The following is a 24902-nucleotide window of genomic DNA, read 5'->3' as shown; positions in this document are numbered from 1 at the left end:
TAGCCAAAAGATGACAGAAAATCATCCCTAGGATAATACTCCATGACCAAGTAGGATTTATACCAGGAATGCAGGGCTGGTTCAATATTAGGAAAACTATTAGCATAATTGACTTTATCACTAAACAAATTAACAAAAAACATATGATTATCTCAAAAGAAGCAGAAAAAGCTTTGTTAAAATCTAACACCTATTCCTTTGAAAAACACTAGAAAATATAAGAATAAATGGACTTTTCCTTAAAATAGTAAGCACCATGTATTTAAAACTACCATGTAACGGGGATAAACTGGAACCATTCCCAATAAGATCAGGGGTGAAACAAGGGTGCCCACTATTCAATATTGTATTAGAAATGCTAACTTTGCAATAAGAGAAAAAAAGGAGATTAATGGAATTAGAGTAGGTAATGAGGAAACCAAATTATCACTCTTTGCAGATGATATGATGGTATACTTAGAGAATCAACTAAAAAGCTATTAGAAATAATCCACAACTTTAGCAAAATTACAGGATACAAAATAAATCCACATAAATCATCACCATTTTTATACAACACTAACAAAACCCAGCAGCAAGAGATACAAAGAGAAATTTCATTTAAAATATCTACTGATAAGATAAAATATTTGAAAATCTATCTGCCAAGGGAAAGTCAGGAACTATATAAGCAAAACTACAAAATACTTTCCACACAAGTAAAATCAGATCTAAACAATTGGAAAAAAACATCAAGTTTAGATAATTTTAATTATATTAAGTTAAAAAGTTTTTGTACAAATAAAACTAAAGCAGACAGGATTAGAAGGGGAAAACATTTTTACATTCAAGGGTTCTGATAAAGGCCTCATTTCTAAAATATATAGAGAATTGACTTAATGTTATGAGAATTCATGCCATTCTCCAACTGATAAATGATCAAAGGATATGAACAATTTTTAGATAAAGAAATTGAAACTATTTGTAGTAATATGAAAAGATGCTCCAAATCATTATTGATCAGAGAAATGAAAATTAAGACGACTCTGAGATACTACTACACAACTCTCAGATTGACTAAGATAATAGGAAGAGATGAGGAATGTTGGAGGGGATGTGGGAAAACTGGCACAGTGATACATTGTTAGTGGAATTGTAAATGGATCCATCCATTCTGGAGAGCAATCTGGAACTATGCTCAAAAAACTATCAAACTGTGCATACCCTTTGATCCAGCAGTGTTTCTACTGGACCTATATCCCAAAGAGATCTTAAAGGAGGGAAAGGGACCCACAAATCCAAAAATGTTTGTGATAGCCCTTTTTGTAGTGGTCAGAAGCTGGAAACTGAATGGATGCCTATTAATTGGAGAATGACTGAATAAGTTATGGTATATGAATGTTATGGAATATTATTGTTCTGTCATAAAGGACCAGCAGGATGATTTCAGAGAGGTCTGGAGAGATTTACATGAACTGATGCTAAGAAATTAGCAAAACCAGGAGGTCATTATACACTGCAACAGCAAGACTATATGATGATTAGTTCTAATGAATGTGGCTCTCTTCAACAGTGAGATGATTCAAATCAATCCCAATTGTTCAGTGATGAAAAAAGAGCCATCTCCCCAAAGAGAGGATTGTGGGAGAACACATAGTATTCTCACTCTTTCTGTTGTTGTTTACTTGCATTTTGTTGTCTTTTCCAGTTTTTTCACTTCTTGATCTGATTTTTCTTGTACAGCAAGATAACTGCACACACACACACACACACACATATATACATATATTGAATTTAACATATATTTTAACATAATCAACATGTATTAGACTACCTGCCTTCTAAGGGAGGGGGTGGGGAGAAGGAAGGGATAATTTGGAACAGAAGGCTTTGCAAGTGTCAATGTTGAAAAATCACCCATGCACGTGTTTTGGAAATAAAAAACTCTAACAAAAAAGAAAGAAAAAGAGCTAAATATAATAAGCTATAGAGAATACAATTTATCTAATTCACATATGAAAGGATGAGTAGACCCATTGATGAGTCTTAGGAGGTTGTCATAGAAAACATGGAGATGAAAGCATATCTGTAATCTCAAGGAAAACACTAAATATTCTCTTGGCAAAATATTCTGAATGTATCTCAAAATATTCTACTCATCTAATGCACAATGAGGGAATCTTCCCCTCTTCACATCTCATTAAAAAATCAAACTTAGCTAACATGCAGGATTTTAGTGTCCCTGTTCTATAATAATAAATCCTCAAAATAATTAAGTTACCTTAGTAATTACAATTTACTAAGGTCACCAAAGTTGATTAATAAAAGACAGAATGGTTCTTTTATTAGAAATGTTGGGGCACAATTAATTAAACTTAACTCCCTTAGAGTCCTGAAGTCATCTCCTCACATCCCACCTCCAATGGAGCATGGTTGGTGAAAGAATGAGTAGATTGAGAGACAATTGGATTTTTAGATTATTTGCTGATGAAATTTATATTGCAAAATAAGATGCAATCATGATAATTTAATAATACAAGATAATAGTTGTTGCAAAAATGAGAGAGAAAAAAACTATATGAAGAAAGGCAAGGAAGAGGGAAAATAGGATGATCAAAAGATAATGGAGGAAGAAGAAACAGCAGAAAATTGTGGATTTGGTGTCAGAGAAACTGGTTTGAATTTTGATCTCACTAGTTGCTATATGTATGACCTTAGACAAGTCATTTAATTTCTTTTGGCTTCCCTTTCCCCATCTATAAATCAAAGGATTGAAGCAGACCTACTTCTAAATTTATGATTTTATGATATAATGAGACAGTGATAACAAGATAAAAGGATATGCAGATTTTTTTCATTATATCAGCTTCTGTTCTGGTTGAATTGGTTATTAAATTTTTTAAAACTGTGTACCTTTTCTAACATATGTCTGAACCTTTTTAAAAATCTTTCCCTAGTCTAGTAGAATGAAAATATTCAGGGAGGCTTATGATATTTTCATCTAGTCTGAAGCTTGAGATGTAAAGCCACCAATAAACAAGACTAAAATGCTAAAAAAAAAAATTGCTGTCAAATAACTTACTAGGAAGTGTATATGTATATATAATTTATACTTATATTATTTTCAAATTAAATAATACTGTTGAGTACTTTGCATAACTGAAAACTCCTTCATTGTCACTCTCCCACTGTCATAACTAGAAGATAGCTACTAGGCCCACAGTGGACAGACTGCTGGGCCTGGAATCAGGAAAACATGAGTTTAAATCCAATAGTACCTGTTTGATCCTGGGCAATTCACATAATCTCTCTTTGCCTCAGTTGTCTCATCCATAAAATGAAGATAATTTGTAAAACTGCCATATATCACATGTGTGACCTAAACAAGTTATGACCTTATGACCTTGACCTTAGTTTTTCCCTTGGTAAATCAGATGATTAGATTAGATGGTCTCTGAGGTCCCTTCCAGCTCTAAATCTATGACCACTTTGTTATTATTACAGACTAGATTTGAACTCCTTTCTCACCCCCTGCCAGCTTTCTACCTGTAGAGGGCTGAAACTCCAAAAAGGTATACTTGAATTAGACAACCAAGCACTTAAAGCTAATTACCTATTTGATCTGAGACAATGACTCTATTAACATCGATTTGGATAAATGGCTCTTCTCATTGTTGGGTGCTTGCTGAATGTTTGGTGTTAAGACAATCATAGGCAAGGATTGGAGGGCAGAGAGAGAGAGGGGGCCAGAGAGTCACTTTGTGGCAGGAAGAGGAGGAGAGAGGCTGGTGACTTGGACTCAAGAATCAGTATATATCTTTGTCAAGCCTCGTGGCATTTTTTCTGTCTCCTTCACTTCTCCCCCTAAAGACCAAGGACTTTAATTTATCCTGACTCTGGCTGACCCCGTGGCCCTCCAAGGAACTAGCCTGTACTTCACATCTACTCACCAGTCCATGTTGCCTATCCACTGCTACTGCCTTCCATTTCATTCTATTCACTCTTAGCAGAGCTTTCCAAAACATATTAATATAACACATTACTAAGTAATGTGGAAAAAGTTTGGGGGTGAGGATGGGAAGGGGGATGTAATTCTAGAGAGAATGGGTCTTAGTTAGTTGAAGATACTTCGAAATATTGTAGAAATTTGGAGCAAGTGGGAACTCTTAATTAGGATTAAAATTGGGAAATTCAGGAAAGACATCCTTATATGGATCTTAGTATATCCTTAAGACAATGAACAAAACCCCAGAACATCAAAAGAAATCAAGAAAATACAAGCCTCAAAGGAATTTAACAAGCATAGCTTCTTTTAGTTAACTTCTTAAAAGACATTTGGAGAATTTGCTTTGAGGACAGTGGAAAACAGAATGAGCAAATAAACATTTTAGTTCATAATCAGAGGTTTAGATTGTGCCTACCAGCTTGCACTGTAGCTGAAAGAATGTTTCATTGAAGCTTTACAAATCCTTTCATCAGATGATAGCTCATAGACAATTCTCTATATATTTTGGAAATGAGGCCTTTATCAGAACTTTTCACTGTAAAAATGTTTTCCCAGTTTATTGCTTCCCTTCTAATCTTGTTTGCATTAGTTTTGTTTGTACAAAAACTTTTTAACTTAATATGATCAAATTTTCTATTTTGTGATCAATAATGATCTCCACTTCTTCTTTAGCCACAAATTCCTTCCTCTGTCACAGATCTGAAAGGTAAACTATCCCATAGTCTTCTAATTTATGTATAATCTAATTCTTTATGCCTAGATCATGAACCCATTTTGATCTTATCTTGGTATATGGTGTTAAGTGTGGTTCTTTGCCGAGTTTTTGCCATACTAATTTCCAATTTTCCCAGCAGTTTTTGTCAAACAGTGAATTCTTATCCAAAAAGCTGGGGTCTTTGGGTTTGTCAAACACTAAATTATTATAATTATTGACTATTTTGTCCTATGAACCAAACCTATTCCACTAATCAACTAGTCTATTTCTTAGCCAATACCAAATGGTGATCACTGCTTTATAATATAGTTTTAGATCAGGTACAATTAGGCAACCTTCATTTGATTTTTTTTTCATTAGTTCCCTTAAAAGTCTTGACCTTTTGTTCTTCCAGATGAATTTTATTGTTATTTTTTCTAGGTCAGTAAAATAGTTTCTTGGGAGTCTGCTTGGTATAGCACTGAATAAATAGATTAGTTTAGGTAGTATTGTCATCTTTATTATATTTGCTCGACCTATCTAAGAGTACTTAATATTTTTTTTCCAATTGGTTAGATCTGACTTTATTTGTGTGGAAAGTGTTTTGTAGTTTTGCTCATATAGTACCTGATTTTCCCTTGGCAGATAGATTCCAAAATATTTTATACTATCGGCAGTTATTTTAAATGGAATTTCTCTTTGTATCTCTTGCTGTTGGATTTTGTTAGTGATGTATAAAAATGGTGATGATTTATGTGGATTTATTGTGGCTCCTGCAACTTTGCTAAAGTTCTGCTTTATTTCTAATAGCTTTTTAGTAGATTCTCTGAAATTCTCTAAGTATACTATATTATCTGCAAATAATGAGAATTTGGTTTCCTCAAAGCTAGTAGTTCTCATACAATATTGAATAGTAATGGTGATAGTTGGAAAGCTTGTTTCATTCCTGATCTTATTAGGAACAGTTCCAGTTTATCCCCATTACATATGCTGCTTACTGATGGTTTTAAATAGATGCTACTGACTATTTTAAGGAAAAGTCCATTTATTCCTATATGCTCAAGTGTTTTTTTTTTTAAATAGGTATGAATGTTGGATTTTATTAAATACTTTTTCTGCATCTATTGAGATGATCATATGGTTTTTGTTATTTGTTCATTGATACAGTCAATTATGCTAATAGTTTTCCTAGTATTGAATCAGCCCTTCATTCCTAGTATAAATCCTACTTTGTCATGGTGTATTATCCTGGGGATGATTTTCTGTAATCTTTTTGCTAATATTTTATTTAAGATTTTTGCATCAATATTCATTAGGGAGATTGGTCTATAATTTTTCCCCCATGTTTTCAAACCTCCCATGTCTGTGTCATAAAAGGAATTTGGTAAGATTCCTTCATTCCCTACTTTTTCAAATAGTTTATATATCATTGGAGTTAATTGTTCTGTAAATGTTTGGTAGAATTTACATGTAAATTCATCTGTTTCTGGGGATTTTTTCTTAGGGAGTTGATTAATAGCTTGTTCTATTTATTTTTCTAAAATAGGAATATTTAAGAATTTATTTCCTCCTCTGTTTATCTGGGCACCCTATATTTTTGAAGGTAGTCATCCATTTCACTTAGATTATCAAATTAATTGGCATAAAGTTGGATAAAGTAACTCCTAATTATTGCTCTAATTTCCTCTTCATTAGTGGAGAGTTCTCCCTTTTCATTTTTAAGACTAATAATTTGATTTTCCTCTTTCCTTTTTCTAATCAAATTTACCAGAGGTTTATCCATTTTGTTAGTTTTTTCATTAAACCAACTCTTAGTTTTATTTATTAATTCAATAGTTGTTGTTTTTTTTTACTTTCAATTTTATTAATCTCCCCATATTCCCTATGTGCATTTAAATTAATCAAAGAATAGTTTTCCTGGTGGGACTTTCTAGTACTTCATCTGATTTTCTATCACTACTCACACTGGTTATTTGTTTATTCAATTACACTTACAAAATCTTAGCCAGCATGTAAAATTGAGGTTTACTTTTAGTTTTGGGAAGGAAAGCCACTCAAAGATTTTGTTACAGAAAAGAATATGAATAATTTTCAAAAAGAGATTAATCCATTGGTCTACTACTACAAACTACCACTTTTATGAAGCTGACATAAGATTTGGGGGAGGAGAGGGAACACTTGAGATGGTCCACAAATTTTTGAACATTCCAGACATTTCATTCCACAAAAATGTTCAAATTCTAGCTAAGGGCTAGGTGCAGATTCATGTCAGATTTGATCCAAGCCTAGACAATTTTCAATTTCTACATAAATTTCAAATTGATGTCATTTTTTTGCACTTGAGAAACTGATGATTTCTGTAAACAAAGTAGAGAATTGAGCAATTGCTTTATCAAAAAAGATTGGTGCACACTGCTAACTTTAACCATTTTAGTTTCTCATAACTTTTTTTCTTATGTTATTAAAAATTTGATTTATATTAGTCTGTATTATTAATTCAACATGTATTTATTAAGTTCCCAGTGTGTGAAGAATGCAATATCCAAAAAACAAGGATCATATCATTTAATGTCTTCAAGATCATACCAAACTTGTGGTAAAGGTTTAATAAATTATCAATAAATGATAAATGTAGAGGAAATGGTTTTATTTTCTTTTTTTTTATATAATAACTTTTTATTGACAGAATCCATGCCAGGGTAATTTTTTTACAACATAATCCCTTGCACTCACTTCTGTTCCGATTTTTTCCCCTCCCTCTCTTAACCTCCTCCCCTAGATGGCAAGCAGTCCTATATATGTTAAATATGTTGCAGTATATCCTAGATACAATATATGTTTGCAGAACTGAACAGTTTTCTTGTTGCACAGGGAGAATTGGATTCAGAAGGTAAAAATAACCAGGGAAGAAAAACAAAAATGCAAATAGGTTTACATTCATTTCCCAGTGTTCTTTCTTTGGGTGTAGCTGCTTCTGTCTGTCATTTATCAATTGAAACTGAGTTAGGTGTCTTTGTCAAAGAAATCCACTCCATCAGAATACATCCACATACAGTATCGTTGTTGAAGTGTATAATGATCTCCTGGTTCTGCTCATTTCACTTAGCATCAGTTCATGTAAGTCTCTCCAAGCCTCTCTGTATTCATCCTGCTGGTCATTTCTTACAGAACAATAATATTCTATAATATTCATATGCCACAATTTACCCAGCCATTCTCCAATTGATGGGAATCCATTCAATTTCCAGTTTTTAGCCACTACAAGCAGGGCTGCCACAAATATTTTGGCACATACAGGTCCCTTTCCCTTCTTTAGTATTTCTTTGAGATATAAGCCCAATAGAAACACTGCTGGATCAAAGGGTATGCACAGTTTGATACCTTTTGGGGCATAATTCCAGGTTGCTCTCCAAAATGATTGGATTCATTCACAACTCCACCAACAATGTATCAGTGGCCCAGTTTTCCCGCATCCCCTCCAGCATTCATCATTATTTTTTCCTGTCATCTTAGCCAATCTGACAGGTGTATAGTGGTATCTCAGAGTTGTCTTGATTTGCATTTCTATGATCAATAGTGATTTGGAACACTCTTTCATATGAGTGGTAATAGTTTCAATTTCATCTTCTGAAAATTGTCTGTTCATATCCTTTGACCATTTATCAATTGGAGAATGGCTTGATTTCTTATAAATTTGAGTCAGTTCTCTATATATTTTGGAAATGAGGCCTTTATCAGAACCTTTAACTGTGAAGATGTTTTCCCACTTTGTTGCTTCCCTTCTAATCTTGTTTGCATTAGTTTTATTTGTACAAAGGCTTTTTAATTTGATATAATCAAAATTTTCTATTTTGTGATCAGTAATGATCTCTAGTTCATCTTTGGTCACAAATTTCTTTCGCCTCCACAAGTCTGAGAGATAAACTATCCTATGTTCCTCTAATTTATTTATAATCTCGTTCTTTATGCCTAGGTCATGGACCCATTTTGATCTTATCTTGGTATATGGTGTTAAGTGTGGGTCCATGCCTAATTTCTGCCATACTAATTTCCAGTTATCCCAGCAGTTTTTATCAAATAAACCCTAGATTGCTATAGTTGACTATTCTGTCTTATGAAGCTAACCTTTTCCACTGATCAACTAATCTATTTCTTAGCCAATACCAAATGGTTTTGGTGACTGCTGCTTTATAATATAATTTTAGATCAGGTACAGCTAGGCCACCCTCATTTGATTTTTTTTTTCATTAATTCCCTTGAGATTCTCAACTTTTTATTGTTCCATATGAATTTTGTTGTTATTTTTTTCTAGATCATTAAAATATTTTCTTGGAAGTCTGATTGGTATAGCACTAAATAAATAGATTAGTTTAGGTAGTATTGTCATCTTTATTATATTCGCTCGGCCTATCCAAGAGCACTTAATATTTTTCCAATTATTTAAGTCTGACTTTATTTGTGTGGAAACTTTTTTGTAATTTTGCTCATATAATTCCTGACTTTCCTTTGGTAGATAGATTCCCAAATATTTTATGCTATCAACAGTTATTTTGAATGGAATTTCTCTTTGTATCTCTTGCTGTTGGATTTTGTTGGTGATGTATAAGAATGCTGAGGATTTATGGGGATTTATTTTGTATCCTGCTACTTTGCTAAAATTATGAATTATTTCTAATAGCTTTTTAGTAGAATCTCTGGGGTTCTCTAGGTATGCCATCATATCATCTGCAAAGAGTGATAGTTTGGTTTCCTCATTGCCTACTCTAATTCTTTTAATCTCTTTCTCGACTCTTATTGCAGAGGCTAGTATTTCTAATACAATATTGAATAATAATGGTGATAGTGGGCAACCTTGCTTCACTCCAGATCTTACTGGGAAAGGTTTCAGTTTTTCCCCATTGCATATGATGCTTACTGAAGGTTTTTAAATATATGCATCTGACTATTTTAAGGAAAAGTCCATTTATTCCTATGCTCACAAGTGTTTTTATTAGGAATGGATGTTGGATTTTATCAAATGCTTTTTCTGCATCTATTGAGAGGATCATATGGTTTTTATTTGTTTGGTTATTGATATAGTCAATTATGCTAATAGTTTTCCTAATATTGAACCAGCCCTGCATTCCTGGTATAAATCCTATTTGGTCATAGTGTATTATCCTGGAGATGATTTTCTGTAATCTTTTTGCTACTATTTTATTTAAGATTTTAGCATCAATATTCATTAGGGAGATTGGTCTATAATTTTCTTTCTCTGTTTTCAACCAACCTGGTTTAGGTATCAGTACCATGTCTGTGTCATAAAAGGAGTTTGGTAGGACTCCTTCAATCCCTATTTTTTCAAATAGTGTATTTAACATTGGAGTTAATTGTTCTTTAAATGTTTGATAGAATTCACATGTAAATCCATCTGGTCCTGGGGATTTTTTCATAGGGAGTTGGTTGATAGTTTGTTCTATTTCTTTTTCTGAGATGGGACTGTTTAGGATATTTACGTCTTCCTCTGTTAGTTTGGGCAAGCTATATTTTTGGAGGTATTCTTCTATTTCATTTAAGTTGTCGAATTTATTGGCATAAAGTTGGGCAAAGTAACTCCTAATTATTGCTCTAATTTCCTCTTCGTTAGTGGAGAGTTCTCCCTTTTCATTTTTAAGACTAATAATTTGATTTTCCTCTTTCCTTTTTTTAATCAGATTTACTAAGGTTTTGTCTATTTTGTTGTTTTTTTCATAGAACCAACTCTTAGTTTTATTAATTAATTCAATAGTTTTTTTTTTTACTTTCAATTTTATTGATCTCTCCTTTTATTTTTAGAATTTCAAGTTTAGTATTTGACTGGGGGTTTTTAATTTTTTTCCTTTTCTAGCATTTTTAGTTGCAAACCCAATTCATTGAGCTTCTCTTTCTCTATTTTATGCAAATAGCTCTCTAGAGATATGAAATTTCCCCTTATTACCGCTTTGGCTGTATCCCATACATTTTGATATGATGTCTCATTATCATCGTTTTCTTGGGTGAAATTATTCATTATGCCTATGATTTGCTGTTTCACCCAATCATTCTTTAGTATGAGATTATTTAGTTTCCAATTATTTTTTGGCCTACTTTCTCCTGGCTTTTTGTTGAATGTAATTTTCATTGCATTGTGGTCTGAAAAGGATGCCTTTACTATTTCTGCTTTACTGCATTTGAGTTTGAGGTTTTTATGTCCAAATATATGGTCAATTTTTGTATAGGTTCCATGAACCACCGAAAAGAAAGTGTATTCCTTTCTGTCTCCTTTACATTTTCTCTAGAGATCTATCATATCTAACTTTTCTAGTATTCTATTTACCTCTTTGGCTTCTTTCTTATTTATTTTGTGGTTTGATTTATCTAATTCTGAGAGAGCAAGGTTGAGATCTCCCACTATTATAGTTTTGCTGTCTATTTCTTCTTGCAGCTCTCTTAATTTCTCTTTTAAGAATTTAGATGCTACACAATTTGGTGCATAGATGTTTAATATAGATAGTGCTTCATTATCCATACTACCCTTCAGCAAGATATAGTGCCCTTCCTTATCTCTTTTAATTAGCTCTATTTTTGCTTTAGCTTTATCTGAGATCCGGATGGCTACCCCTGCTTTTTTGACTTCTACCTGAAGCATAGTAGATTTTGCTCCAACCTTTTACCTTTAACCTGCATGTATCTCCCTGCTTCAGGTGTGTTTCCTGTAAATAAGATATTGTGGGATTCTGGCTTTTAATCCATTCTGCTAACTGCTTCCTCTTTATGGGGGAGTTTACCCCATTCACATTTATGGTTAAAATGACCAATTCTGTATTACTTGCCATCTTGTTAACCCGGTTTATGCTTTTCTCCCTTCTTTCCTCTTTACCCCCCTTCCCAGTATTAAGCTTGTGAGCACCACTTGCTTCTCACAGCCCTCCCTTTTTAGTATCTCTCCCCTCCGCTTTAGAGTTCCTCCCCCTATCTTACCTCTTTCCCTCCCAGTTTCCGTATTCCCTTCCACTTAGCTTATTCCTTCCCTTTTCATTTTTCCCTTCTCACTTTTCAATGAGGTGGGAGAAGTTTCACCATAAATTGAATATGTCTAAAATTTTTCTCTTAAAGCCAATTCTGAAGGCAGTAAGATACCCACTATATTCATCCCCCTCCATTCTTTCTCTCAGATATAATAGGTTTCCTTTGCCTCTTCATGAGATGTAGTACCCCCACTTCACCCCTTTTCTGGTACAATGTCCTTTCCACATTTAGTTTCTAGAACAAGGTATACATGTATTCTTTATACATCTTTATAGCCGAAATATAGTTCCCAAGATTAATCTTTACCTTTTTAGATTTTTCTTGAGTTCTATATTTATAGATCAAACTTTTTGTTAAGTTCTGGCTTTTTCATCAAAAATAGGTGAAATTCGCTTACTTCGTTGAATGTCCATCTTCTTCCCTGGAAAAAGATGCTCATTCTGGCTGGGTAAGTCATTTTTGGTTGCATATCAAGTTCCTTAGCCTTTCAGAATATCATATTCCAGGCCCTTCAATCCTTTAATGTGGATGCTGCTAGATCGTGGGTGATCCTTATTGTGGCTCCTCAATACTTGAATTGGGTTTTTCTAGCTGTTTCCAGTATTTTTTCCTTCATCTGAGGGTTCTGGCATTTGGCCACTATATTTCTTGGTGTTTTGATTTTAGGATCCCTTTCAGTAGGTGATCAATGAATTCTTTCAATGTCTATTTTACCCTCTGTTTCTATGACTTCTGGGCAATTCTCTTTGATAATTTCCTGGAAAATAGTGTCCAGGCTCTTTTTTTTATCATACTTTCCTGTGAGTCCAATGATTCTCAGATTGTCTCTTCTGGATCTGTTTTCCAAGTCTGTTGTTTTCTCAAGAAGGTATTTCACATTATTTTCTATTGTTTGATTTTTTTTGGATTTGCCTGACTGATTCTTCTTGTCTCCTCGAGTTATTCAATTCCATTTGTTCAATTCTGATTTTCAATGAAGTATTTTCTTCACTTACTTTTTTAAAATCTTTTTTTTCTAATTGTCCAATTGAGTTCTTTTGTTCTATGGAATTTTTTTCCATTTCGCCAATTTTGTTTTTTAGAGAGCTATTTTCTGTTTCCAGTTCACTAATCCTATTTTTCAAGTATTTTATTTCTTTATCCACTCTGTCCAGCTGTTTTTAATCCATTTGCACTTAACACAAAGTGACTTTGATCGAATCACTTAAATCACTTAGGCTTCCCTTATTTTCTAGACCACGAAATACAAGGGAACAAGATGACTAAAGAATGCATTTCAAATTCTATATCTATGATCTTATGATCTTCTTCAGCAAGTATGGGGTAGAACATAGATTTTAAAAAAGATAAGATATGAAAAGATAGATGTTTTACCATAACAATAATAATTAACCATTATATAGTGTTTTAAAGCTTTAAAACCATTTTACATAGGTAATCTCATTTCATCTTTCATGGCTACAAGGTAGAATCTATTGATATGCCAGATGTCTAAGATTTTATCAACACAGGGAATTCTCATTGTAAGAACTGGGTTCAGATCTTTTCTCTTATACTTACTGTCTGTATTAAGAGATTTCATTTGAATTTCCCATGACCTCAGTCTCCTTAACTATAAAATAAATGTTGTTAGACCAGATGGCCATTGAGATCTCTTATAATTACATGTTTATGCATATGAATTTCCTCCTTCACCAGTATAGATCACAAAGTATAATAAGTATTGCTGACTCTATTAGGAAGATGCCATAGGTATTATTATCTTCACTTTGTACTTAAGAAAATCAAGGATTAAAAAATTGTCACGGTATTTGAAATCATCTTCCTATCTCCAAATCCAATACTATTGGGATTAGTTATATTGCTTCTTTTTATAGTTGTTGAGCTGCTAATGGTGTATCCCTTGAGTATTAAGATGAAAGAAGAATAACAGGAATAGATTTTGTTACTTATTTTTTTTAATTGTTCCAGTAATGATTAAATTTCACACAATTTAGAATGCTGTTGTAACTTGAACTGGTTTTCATTGTATCAATAGCAGTTAATTCTATATGCCACCTTCCTTCCCAAAAATAATATGAATATCAACCTATTTGGACTTGTTCAACAGAAAAATATAGCTTCATATTATGGTGTGTGTGTGTTTTTTTTTTTTTTTAATTTGGACAAACTTGAGTAAACTAAAGAATGGTTCAGTGTTCCACTGCTTTTTTAAATTAATTATACAAACAATTTTTATTCCATTCCATTCAACTAATTTATGTATCAAAAATATAGAAATACATGTACATATATGACAAGAAAATGTTTATTTACATTATGTAGTTAACAGAAAATAATTTTGATTTTTGCTTTCTCATTCATTTTAATTTTTTTATTCAGGAATATTTGATTTTTTGAAAAAATAATTCACAAGTTATTATGTGAGAGAACAAATTCTCAAGTGAATCTGAAAATTAACTTTCAAAATATCAAATTTCACAAGCAACTGTATTTCCAATTCATTGTGAAATCAGGAGTAAAGGGACACTAACTAGTATTTTCTGAGTCTGCTTTTTTTTTAATGCTTTTAAAGCATCACATGGGAGCATTTTATCTTAAAGTCACAGTATAAAAGTCTTACCTTAGAAATACCAAGACAAAATGGAAATGTATTCTCACAGTGGTGACTAAAGTAGCAGTTGACTTGAAATCTTTATGATTTCCCTCAAATGTTTAAAACAAATGAGATCTTGTATCCCTAGCTTGACCCTAATTAAAACTATTTGCTTGTAGACTCTGAAGTAACTTCAGTAGTTTGAAGTTCATCTCAACTATTTTTAATAGGAACAGACAATTGGGTGCAAAGTAAGAACAGATAATTATACTTAAAGACAATTCAGCATAGGAGGTCCCACCTCCCACTAACTTTTCTATTGCTTGGAGCTGCCTACTCAAGCCTGTTATTTCCTCATGGCAAGATGCCTTCTTACACATCATTTGTCTTTTTCTGATAGGAAATACATGGCAAACAATGATAACTTTCATACTAAAGCATTCTTAATGCTGAGACAGGGCCAGCACAGCATTCCTTTCTTTAAGAGATCACAGCAACTGGCATCTTGTAGGCTCAAACAATATAATTGAATGGTAGAATTAAAGGAGAATAAATCTTGATATCATCTGGCTTCCAAATTTGAGGTAGCAAAATGATAAATAGATAAATGAATGAATGAATGAATGAATACAGTGTTTAGGATTTAAACCATATTAAAAGATCATAGGGGGAGGGGATATCATACTTAATCTCTTAATATCCACCCACAATGAAAAATTCTATTAAAGAAAACTAAAATAACATATGATTCCCAACAATTAAGTTTACTTGAGTAAAGCATGTAGTGAAGATTTCCATCATTTTGACATTTATTAAGAAAACTGGAGCCACACAATGGCTAGAATACTAGGCTTGGAGTTAAGAACTGGGTCCAAATACAGCCTTAGGCATTTACTATCTATGACCTTGGTAACTCTAAATTACTTAAACTATGACTCAGTTTCTTCAGTTATATACTGGGAATAATAATAGCATCAGATAGTATTTATAAAATGCTTAGAAAATTTGTAGCACATAGAAGACATTTAATAAATGCATATTGTCATCCACCCCTTTTGCATGTTATTTTGACTGACCTTAAGTCTTTTTTGATTGATAATGAACCTCTTAAATATTAATGAAATCCTGGTTTTTCCACCCCCCCCCCAGATTCAAACTTTTTTAGCAATCTATCCATGTATACAAATATCTCCATTTTTATAGGTCTAAAATTTTATAATGCTGTGTCTCTTAAATTCTCAATTTTGGTATTTCATTTAAAAATCTTGTGTCACATATTCACAGAGAAATTGAGAGGGAAATAGCTTAGTTCTCAGCTTTACATTCTGAATGGCCCTGATTCAGCACTAGAACATTTAGTGCTGGGTAGTTCATATCCAAACATCCCATTAGTACATGATTTAGGAAGTAAACAATGGTTGAAAATCAAATCCTCTTGGATCTTCTGTTGTTTTAAAATCTAAAGGGCTAAGTAATCCTTTAAACCTGTAATCACTAAAAAGAAATCCATTGTCACTAAATCATGCATACCTCTGCAGAAATAGTGTGTTGCAAAATTCCCCAATGAATAATTTTCTCTAAAGATGATTGTGAAATAATAGGAGTATTTTCTGAGGACACTTGTGCATTGATATTATTTACTTTAACATGTCTGAAGGCTATATTTTTTTTTCATTTTTTAGAGTTAAATTTAATTCCAATTGAATTTTGATAAGACACTCGATCAGGATAAAAACATGATGGAAAAAGTGGATACAACCTGTTATATTCATTATTTTTTAATGACATTGCCTGATTTTTTAAAGGAAAAAAATGAAAAGAATAATAGCTCTGATGACCCAAATCCTTTATAACTAATACTAATCAAAGAAAGATGATAAAGTAGAAAATGTATCATTGCAATTGTCCAATTTTTGGTCTACTGGACTTTGAAATGAAAGGCCAGTGCAAAAATAATCTGAGAGATCTGTAGTCTTATCAATCTGAAAATTCTTTCAAAAGATGTAGATCAAAACCCACACTTTTACTGTCCACATTTTTGGGGAAACTTAGAGAAGTTATCTCAGATTTACCATGGGGGAACTATCTAATCTTTTAGGATCCCTTGTTGAATTTTTTTCAATGAGTTCTAACAATATATATGAAACGGAAATATTAATTATTGTAAATGCAAACTTAATGTATGTGTCATTATGGTTACAAAACTGCTATGTAAGTTTGATCATTACTTCTTGATAAATTTTGGTCAGAAACAGATTTTAACTCCTTAAAAGAAAAGGATTTCTTGAATTGTTCCAAAGTGACATGGTCTCCTTTGGCAGAAGTTATTAGTACTTGTTGAAAATTATGTTGAGGAGATTTCTTTGCAAATGTATGGATCTATTTAGTGTTTAGTATATTTCCCAACTCTTATAAATGTAGTCATTCTGCATTTGCAGTGTATTTCCAAATTATTAACAAGAATTTGTGTATCTCATAAGAATTGTTCTTATAATTTTTACCCAGAAGAAATGCATCACAAGATTTTAGATATGCCTCTGAAAGAGATATGAGGTGCCATTTTTCAGTGAAAAAACATTACTTTCTCAAATTTCCATTCTATTTTTGGTACTACTTAAATTGCTAGAAAAAATGTCCCTTACATGGAGTCAAAATTCTCCTACATGCAATTAAAATTTTTAAATTAAATTTGTATCCTGTGTGTGCATAGTGAGAACAGTCAAAAATTGTCATGAAGATTATATGATTTGGTCAAGATTTCACTAGTAATAGAGCAAGATGATAATTCAGTTATTTTTACTCCAAATCCTTTCTCCTCATTGCATACCATTCTGATCCCTCTTACATGAACAATAGCAAGTGTTCATGAATTAATGACAAATTATTACATATACAGATCTATGCCATTTTTTTAGTTTTCTTTCTGATCAAGTATCAGTTAAAACCCACCTTCTTCAGGGAGCTTTTTCCAGTCCCTGTTATTCTAGTTCCTTTCCTCTGTGGGTTATTTTGCCTATCACTTGTTTGCACACAGTTCTAACATATTGTCTCTCCCGTTAGACTGTGAGTTCCTTGGATGTAGGGACTGTCTTTTGGCCTTTATTTGTGTCCACAGTACTTAACAGGAAGTCTGGAATATATTAATGACTTAAAAAAGCATTTATTAATGGCTTAATTCTTTTTAACTAATTTTATGACAAGAACTTTCCATTTAATTTCTATATTCAAATATTTATATTTATTCCTTAAAAATATTTTGTAAGGTTTCTTTAGTTTCCTTTTTCAATTTGTTTATTTTTTAAAACTTTTGAGGGATTCCCTTTTTTTTCTTACTACTAAAATTTAAAAAAAAAATTACTGGAACCATGAATATAGTGGTTTTTTTCATTTTAAAAAAATTCTGATTATTTTATTCAGATTCAATCAGGATAAAATAACACTTGAAATATAGATTATGTCAAAAAGTGCAATAGCTCTAATGATGGTGATGACTATTTTTTAGAAACAGACATTTCTATTTCTCTGAGTTGTCTGTTTTCCATCTTCCTATTTCTGTTTTTTCCCCAAAAACATATTTTTACTTATTTCATCAACTATTTCTCAATTACATGTAAAATACAACATTAGTTTTTGTTTTAATTTATGATGTTGATGGCATTTTCTGGCCAAAGTCTATTATTATGCTTTGGACCACTGAATTATTGAGAAAAATCAAGTTTTTCATAGTTGATCATTGCACATTCTTTTTTTTTTTGTAGCTTTTTATATACAAAATATATGTATGGGTAACTTTTCAACATAGACCTTTGTAAAAACTGCTGTTTCAACTTTCCCCCTCCTTCTCTACACCTCCTTCCCTAGATAGCAGGAAGTCCCATACATTTTAAATATGTTAAAGTATATGTTAAATACAATATATGTATACATATTTTTAAAGTTATCATGTTGCACAAGAAAGATCAAATTTAAAAAGAAGGTAATAATGATCTGAGAAGAAAAAACAAAAATGCAAGCAAACAATAACAGAAAGAGTGAAAATGTTATGTTGTGGCCCACATTTTTCCCAGTGTTGTTTCTCTGGGTGTAGCTGGTTCTGTTCATTACAGATCAATTGGAAGTGATTTGGATCCTCTCATTGTTGAAAAGAGCCAAGTCCATCAGAATTGATCATCATACAGTATATATAGCATTGTTGTTGAAGTGTATAATGATCTCCTGGTTCTGTTCATTTCCTTTAGCATTAGTTCATGTATGTCTCTCCAAGCTTCTCTGTATTCATCCTGCTGGTCATTTCTTACAGAACAATAATATTCCATAATATTCATATACTAAAATTTATTCAGCCATTCTCCAATTGATGGGCATCCATTCAATTTCCAGATTCTAGCCATTATGAAAAGGGCTGCCACAAAAATTTTTGCACATGCAGGTCCCTTTCCCTTATTTAATATTTCTTTGGGATATCAGGCCACTACTAACACTGCTGAATCAGAGGGTATGCATATTTGATAACTTTTTGAGTGTAGTTCCAAATTGCTGCCCAGAATGATTGGATCTGTTCACAATTCCACCAACAATGCATCAGTATCCCAGTTTTTTCACATCCCTTTGAATATTTGTCATTATTTTTTTCTGTCATCTTAGCCAATCTGATAGGTGTGTAGTGGTATCTCAGAGTTGTCTTAACTTGCATTTCTCTGATCAATAATGATTTGGAACACCTTTTCATATGACTAGAAATAGTTTCAATTTCATCATCTGAAAATTGTCTGTTCGTATCTTTTGACCATTTATCAATTGGAGAATGGCTTGAATTCTTTTAAATTAGAGTCAATTCTTTATATATTTTGGAGATGAGGCCTTTATCAGAACCTTTAGCTGTAAAAATGTTTTCCCAGTTTATTGCTTCCCTTTTAATACTGGCTGCATTAGTTTTATTTGTATAAAAACTTTTTAACGTAATATAATAAAAACTTTCTATTTTGTGATCAATAATGACTGCTAGTTTTTCTTTGGTCACAAATTTCTTCCTATGTTTTTCTAATTTATTTATAATCTCATTCTTTATGCTTAGATCATGAACCCATTTTGACTTTATCTTGGTGGACGGTGTTAAGTGTGGGTCAATGCCTAGTTTCTGCCATACTAATTTCCAATTTTCCCAGCAATTGTTTTTATTATAGCTTTTAATTGACAGAACATATGCATGGGTAATTTTTACAACATTGTCCCTTGTACTCACTTCTGTTCAAACTTTTCCCTTCCCTCTCTCCACTCTCTATCCTAGATGGTAGGCAGTCTCATACATGTTAAACATGTTAAAGTATATGTTAGATACAATATATGTATACAGACTTGTACAGTTCTCTTGTTGCACAAGAAAAAATTTTCCTAGCAATTTTTGTCAAATAATGAATTCTTATCCCAAAAGCTGGGGTCTTTGGGTTTCTCAAACACTAGATTGCTATGATTATTGACTATTTTGTCCTGTGAACCTAACCTATCCTACTGATCAACTAGTTTATTTCTTAGCCAATACCAAATGGTTTTGGAGACCGCGCTTTATAGTATAGTTTTAGATCAGGTACAGCTAGGCCACCTTCATTTGATTTTTTTTTTCATTAGTTTCCTTGAAATTCTTGACTTTTTGTCTTTCCAGAATAATTTTGTTGTTATTTTTTCTAGGTCATTAAAATAATTTCTTGGGAGTCTGATTGGTATAGCACTGAATAAATAGATTAGTTTAGTCAGCATTGTCATCTTTATTATATTCGCTCAACCTAACCAGCAACACTTAATATTTTTCCAATTGTTTAGATAGGACTTTATTTGTGTAGAAAGTGTTTTGTAGTTTTGCTTATATAGTTCCTGACTTTCCCTTGGCAGATAGATTCCCAAATATTTTATACTATTGACAGTTATTTTAAATGAAATTTCACTTTGTGTCTCTTGCTGTTAGATTTTATTAGTGATATATAAAAAATGCTGATGATTTATGTGGATTTATTTTGTATTTTGCAACTTTGGTAGAGTTATGGATTATTTATAATAGCTTTTTAGTAGAATCTCTGGGGTTTTCTAAGTATACCATCATACTATCTGCAAAGAATAATAATTTGGTTTCCTCATTACCTACTCTAATTACTTTAATTTCTTTTTCATCTCTTGTTGCCAAAGCTAGTGTTTCTAATACAATATTAAATAGTAATGGTGATAGTGGGCAACCTTGTTACACTCCTAATTTTATTGGGAATGGTTCCAATTTATCACCATCACATATGATGTTTACTGATGGTTTTAAATAGATGCTGCTGACTATTTTAAGGAAAAGTCCATTTATTCCTATACTCTCAAGTGTTTTAATATGAATGGATGATGGATTTTATCAAATGCTTTTTCTGAATCTATTGAAATGATCATATGGCTTTTGTTACTTTGGTTATTGATACAATCAATTATGCTAATAGTTTTCTTAATATTGAACCAGCCCTGCATTCCTGGTATAAATTCTACTTGGTCATGGTGAATTATCCTGGAGATGATTTTCTGTAATCTTTTTGCTAATATTTTATTTAAGATTTTTGCATCAATGCTCATTAGGAAGATTGGTCTATCATTTTCTTTCTCTGTTTTGGTCCTACCTGGTTTAGGTATCAGTACCACGTCTGTGTCATAAAAGGAATTTGGTAGGACTCCTTCATTCCCTACTTTTTCAAGTAGTTTATATAGCATTGGAGTTAATTTTTCTTTAAATGTTTGATAGAATTGATATGTAAATCCATCATGTCCTGGGGATTTTTTTTTAGCAAGTTGATCAATAGCTTGTTCTATTTCTTTTTCTAAAATGGGACTATTTAACTGATTTACTTCTTCCTCTGTTAATCTGGGCAACCTTTATTTTTGAAGGTAGTCATCCATTTCACTTAGGTTATCAAATTTATTGGAATAAAGTTGGACAAAGTAACTCCTAATTATTGCTCTAATTTCCTCTTCATTGGTGAAGAGCTCTCCATTTTCATTTTTAAGACTAATAATTTGATTTTCTTCTTTCCTTTTTTCTAATCAAATTTACCAAAGGTTTATCTATTTTGTTGATTTTTTCATGAAACCAGCTCTTAATTTTATTTATTAAATCAATAGTTTTTTTTTTTACTTTCAATTTTATTCATCTCTCTTTTTATTTTTAGAATTTTGAGTTTAGTGTTTGATTGGGGAGGGGGGTATTTGCTCTTTTTTTCTAACTTTTTTAGTTGCAAGCCTAATTCATCGATTTTCTCTTTCTCTATTTTATGCAAGTAAGCCTCTAGAGAAATAAAAAGTTCCACTTATTACCAACTTGGCTGCATCCCACACATTTTGGTATGACGTCTCATTATTTTCATTCTCTTGGGTGAAATTATTAAGTGTGTCTATGAGTTGCTGTTTCACCCAATCATTCTTTAGAATGAAATTATTTAGTTTCCAATTACTTTTTGGTCTATTTTCCCCTGGCTTTTTATTGAATGTAATTTTTATTGCATTGTGATCTGAGAAGGATGCATTTACTGTTTCTGCCTTTCTGCATTTGAATTTGAGTTCTTTATGTCCTAATATATAGTCAATTTTTGTGTAGGTTGCATGAATTGCTGACAAGAAAGCATACTCCTTTCTGTCTCCATTCAGTTTTGTCCGAAGATCTATCATACCTAACTTTTCTAGTGTTCTATTTACCTCTTTAACTTCTTTCTTTTTATTTTGTGGTTTGATTTATCTAGTACTGAGAGTGCAAGATTAAGATCTCTCACTATTATAGTTTTGCTATTTCTTCTTGCAGCTCTCTTAATTTCTCCTTTAAGAATTTAGATGCTGTACCACTTGATGCATGTATGTTTAGTACTGATATTGCTTTGTTATTTATGGTATGTTATTTATGGCAAGATATAGTTTCTTTCCTTATCTTTTTTAACTAGGTGATTTTTTCTTTTGCTTGATTTGAATCAGGATGGCTACCCCTGCTTTTTTGGCTTCACCAAGTAGTAGTAGAGTCTGCTCTAGCCTTTTACCTTTTCTGTGTATGTATCACCCTGCTTCAAGTATGTTTCCTGTAAACAACATATTGTAGGATTCTGGCTTTTAATCCAGTCTGCTATCCACTTCAGCTTTATTGGGGAATTTACCCCATTCACATTTATGGTTAAAGCTACAAATTCTGTATTTCCTGCCATCTTATTATCCTCCAATTATGCTTTTCTCTTTCCTTTCCCCCTTACTCCCCTCCCCAGTATTAGACTTATGAGTATCACTTGTGTCAAGCAGCCTCTCTCTCTTTAGAATCCCTCCCTTCCCCTTGAAGTCCCTCCCCTTTTCTTAAACCTTTTTCTTACTATTTCTGTATTCCCTTCTATTTATCCTAATCCTTCCCTTTGCACTTTTCCCCTCCCTCTTTTCAATGAGGTGAGAGAAGTTTCTATGTAAACCAAATATGTCTAATATTTTCTCTTTGAGCCAAATCTCATGAGAGTAAGATTCACACTATGTTCATCCCCCTCCCTTCATTCCCTCAGATATAATAGGTTCCCTTTGCTTTTCGTGAGATGTAGTTTCCCTTTTTTTACCTCCACTTTTCCCTTTATCTGGTACAATTTCTTTTCCACCTCTAATTCCTTTTTTATATTATAACAGTAAAACCAAATTAAATACGTACTCTTTATGTATAGCCATAGCAGAAATCTAGTTCTCAAGGGTTTTTTTTAACCTTCTTATGCTTCTCTTGATTCCTATATTTGAAGATCAAAATTTTTGTTTAGCTCTGGTTTTTTCATTAGAAATAAATGGAATTTACCTATTTCATTGAATGTCCTTCTTCTTCCCTGGAAAAAAAAAATGCTCACTTTGGCTGGGTAAGTTAATGCTTGGCTGCATACCAAGTTCTTTTCCCTTTAGGAATAATAGATTCCAGGCCCTCCAATCCTTTAATGTGGATGCTGCTAGATCCTGAGTGATTCTTATTGTGGCTCCTCAGCACTTGAATTGTTTTGTTTTGTTTTGTTTTTCTGGCTACTTGTAGTATTTTTTCATTGTTCTGATAGTTCTGGAATTTAGCCACAATATTTCTTGGAGTTTTATTTTTTGGATCTCTTTTAGTAGGTGATAGATGAATTCTTTCAATGTCTATTTTATGTTCTGTTTGTATAACATCTGAGCAGTTCTCTTTGATGATTTCCTGAAAAATAGTGTCTAGGCTCTTTTTTTCATCATGATTTCCAGGGAGTCCAATAACCCTTACATTATCTCTCCTAGATCTATTTTCCGGGTCTGTTATTTTCCCAAGTAGGTATTTAACATTTTTCCCTATTTTTTCTTTTTTTTCTTTTTTTTTTTTTTTTTTTGGTTTTACTTGACTGATTCTTGGTATTTCCTTGAGTCATTCATTTTCATTTGTTCAAGTCTGATTTTTAATGAATTATTTTCTTCATTTACTTTTTTATTTCCTTTTGTATTTGTCCAATTGAGTTTTTAAATGAGTTGTTTTGTTCTATGGAATTTTTTTTTTTCCATTTCACCAATTTTTTTTAAAGAATTATTTTCTTTTTCCAATTCAGTTTTTCTTGAATTTTTTATCTTTTCCAATTCATAAATTCTGTTTTCCTGGGAGTTGTTTATCTTTTCCAATTCATAAATTCTGTTTTTCAGGAAATTGATTTCTTTGTCTACTCTGTCTTAGCTTTCCTTTTTTTTCCCCATTTTTCTTCTAGCCCTCTTTTAAGATCCTTTTTAATTTCTTCTATGAGAGCTTTGTGTGATGGGGATCAGATCATACCCATCTTTGGATCTAGGGACAAACTGTTTTTAGTCTCCTCCAGGTTTGAAGTCTGCTCTCTTTTGGTATAGAAGATATCTATAGTGAGAGCCTGCTTTGCCTCTTTTGCTCATTTTGGAAAAAAACAAAAAACAAAACTACAGTCTGCTTACGGGGGACAGTGGGGTATGTCCAAGCTACCTCTACAGACAACAGGAAGTGGCAGTGAAGGGATAGTGGGACAGCCACTGGCTACACTGGGATTAGCAGTTGTGTTGAAATCAGAAGCAGCAGAAAGGCACCAACTGGGGCTGCACTGGGACCAGCACCTGGGGCTGCACTTTTAGTAACTGTGACTGTGCTTGGATGAGGCTGAGTCACTCTGGGTATTGGATGGGTGTGGTCAGGTTCCAAGAGACTCTAGCATTTTAGGGTTATAGTCTTTACCCTTTGTGTTTATAGCTTCTCTGCTGATCTACTGGCTTGCTGCCAGGGCAAAGTAGCTCACACTGTGGTAGAGTTCACCCCACAGATTTCCCGCCAGCAAAGACCACACCCCACTCCACTCTGGGTTGCTCAGCATGAGTGGTTTCCTGTGCTATCACTGCCTGCTGAGGTCTGTTCCTGGCCTAACCCCATTCTGTCCCCATCCACAAACATAACAGATCTTTTCTGGAGAATTTTGAGATTATCTTTGGTTGGTAATGTGTTATACTCCCAATATTCATGGATTCTGATAGCCAAGCACTAATTCTGAGGCAGAATTTTGTTAAAACAGATTGAGGGAAAAGGAGAGTTTAGGAAGATGCATACATATTCTACT

At 32.7% G+C, this 24902-nt stretch overlaps 1 long non-coding RNA gene across 1 annotated transcript in view; it reads left to right on the top strand.

Moving 5' to 3' along the window:
- LOC127541854 (uncharacterized) overlaps window positions 1-24902 on the top strand; it is a 153243-nt gene that overhangs the window by 52587 nt on the left and 75754 nt on the right. The window lies entirely within an intron of this gene.

Source organism: Antechinus flavipes, chromosome 6 (genome assembly GCF_016432865.1).
Source record: "Antechinus flavipes isolate AdamAnt ecotype Samford, QLD, Australia chromosome 6, AdamAnt_v2, whole genome shotgun sequence".
Taxonomy (NCBI): domain Eukaryota; kingdom Metazoa; phylum Chordata; class Mammalia; order Dasyuromorphia; family Dasyuridae; genus Antechinus; species Antechinus flavipes.
Note: the sequence above shows the minus strand (reverse complement) of the source record. Positions and strands in the feature narration are given on the sequence as shown.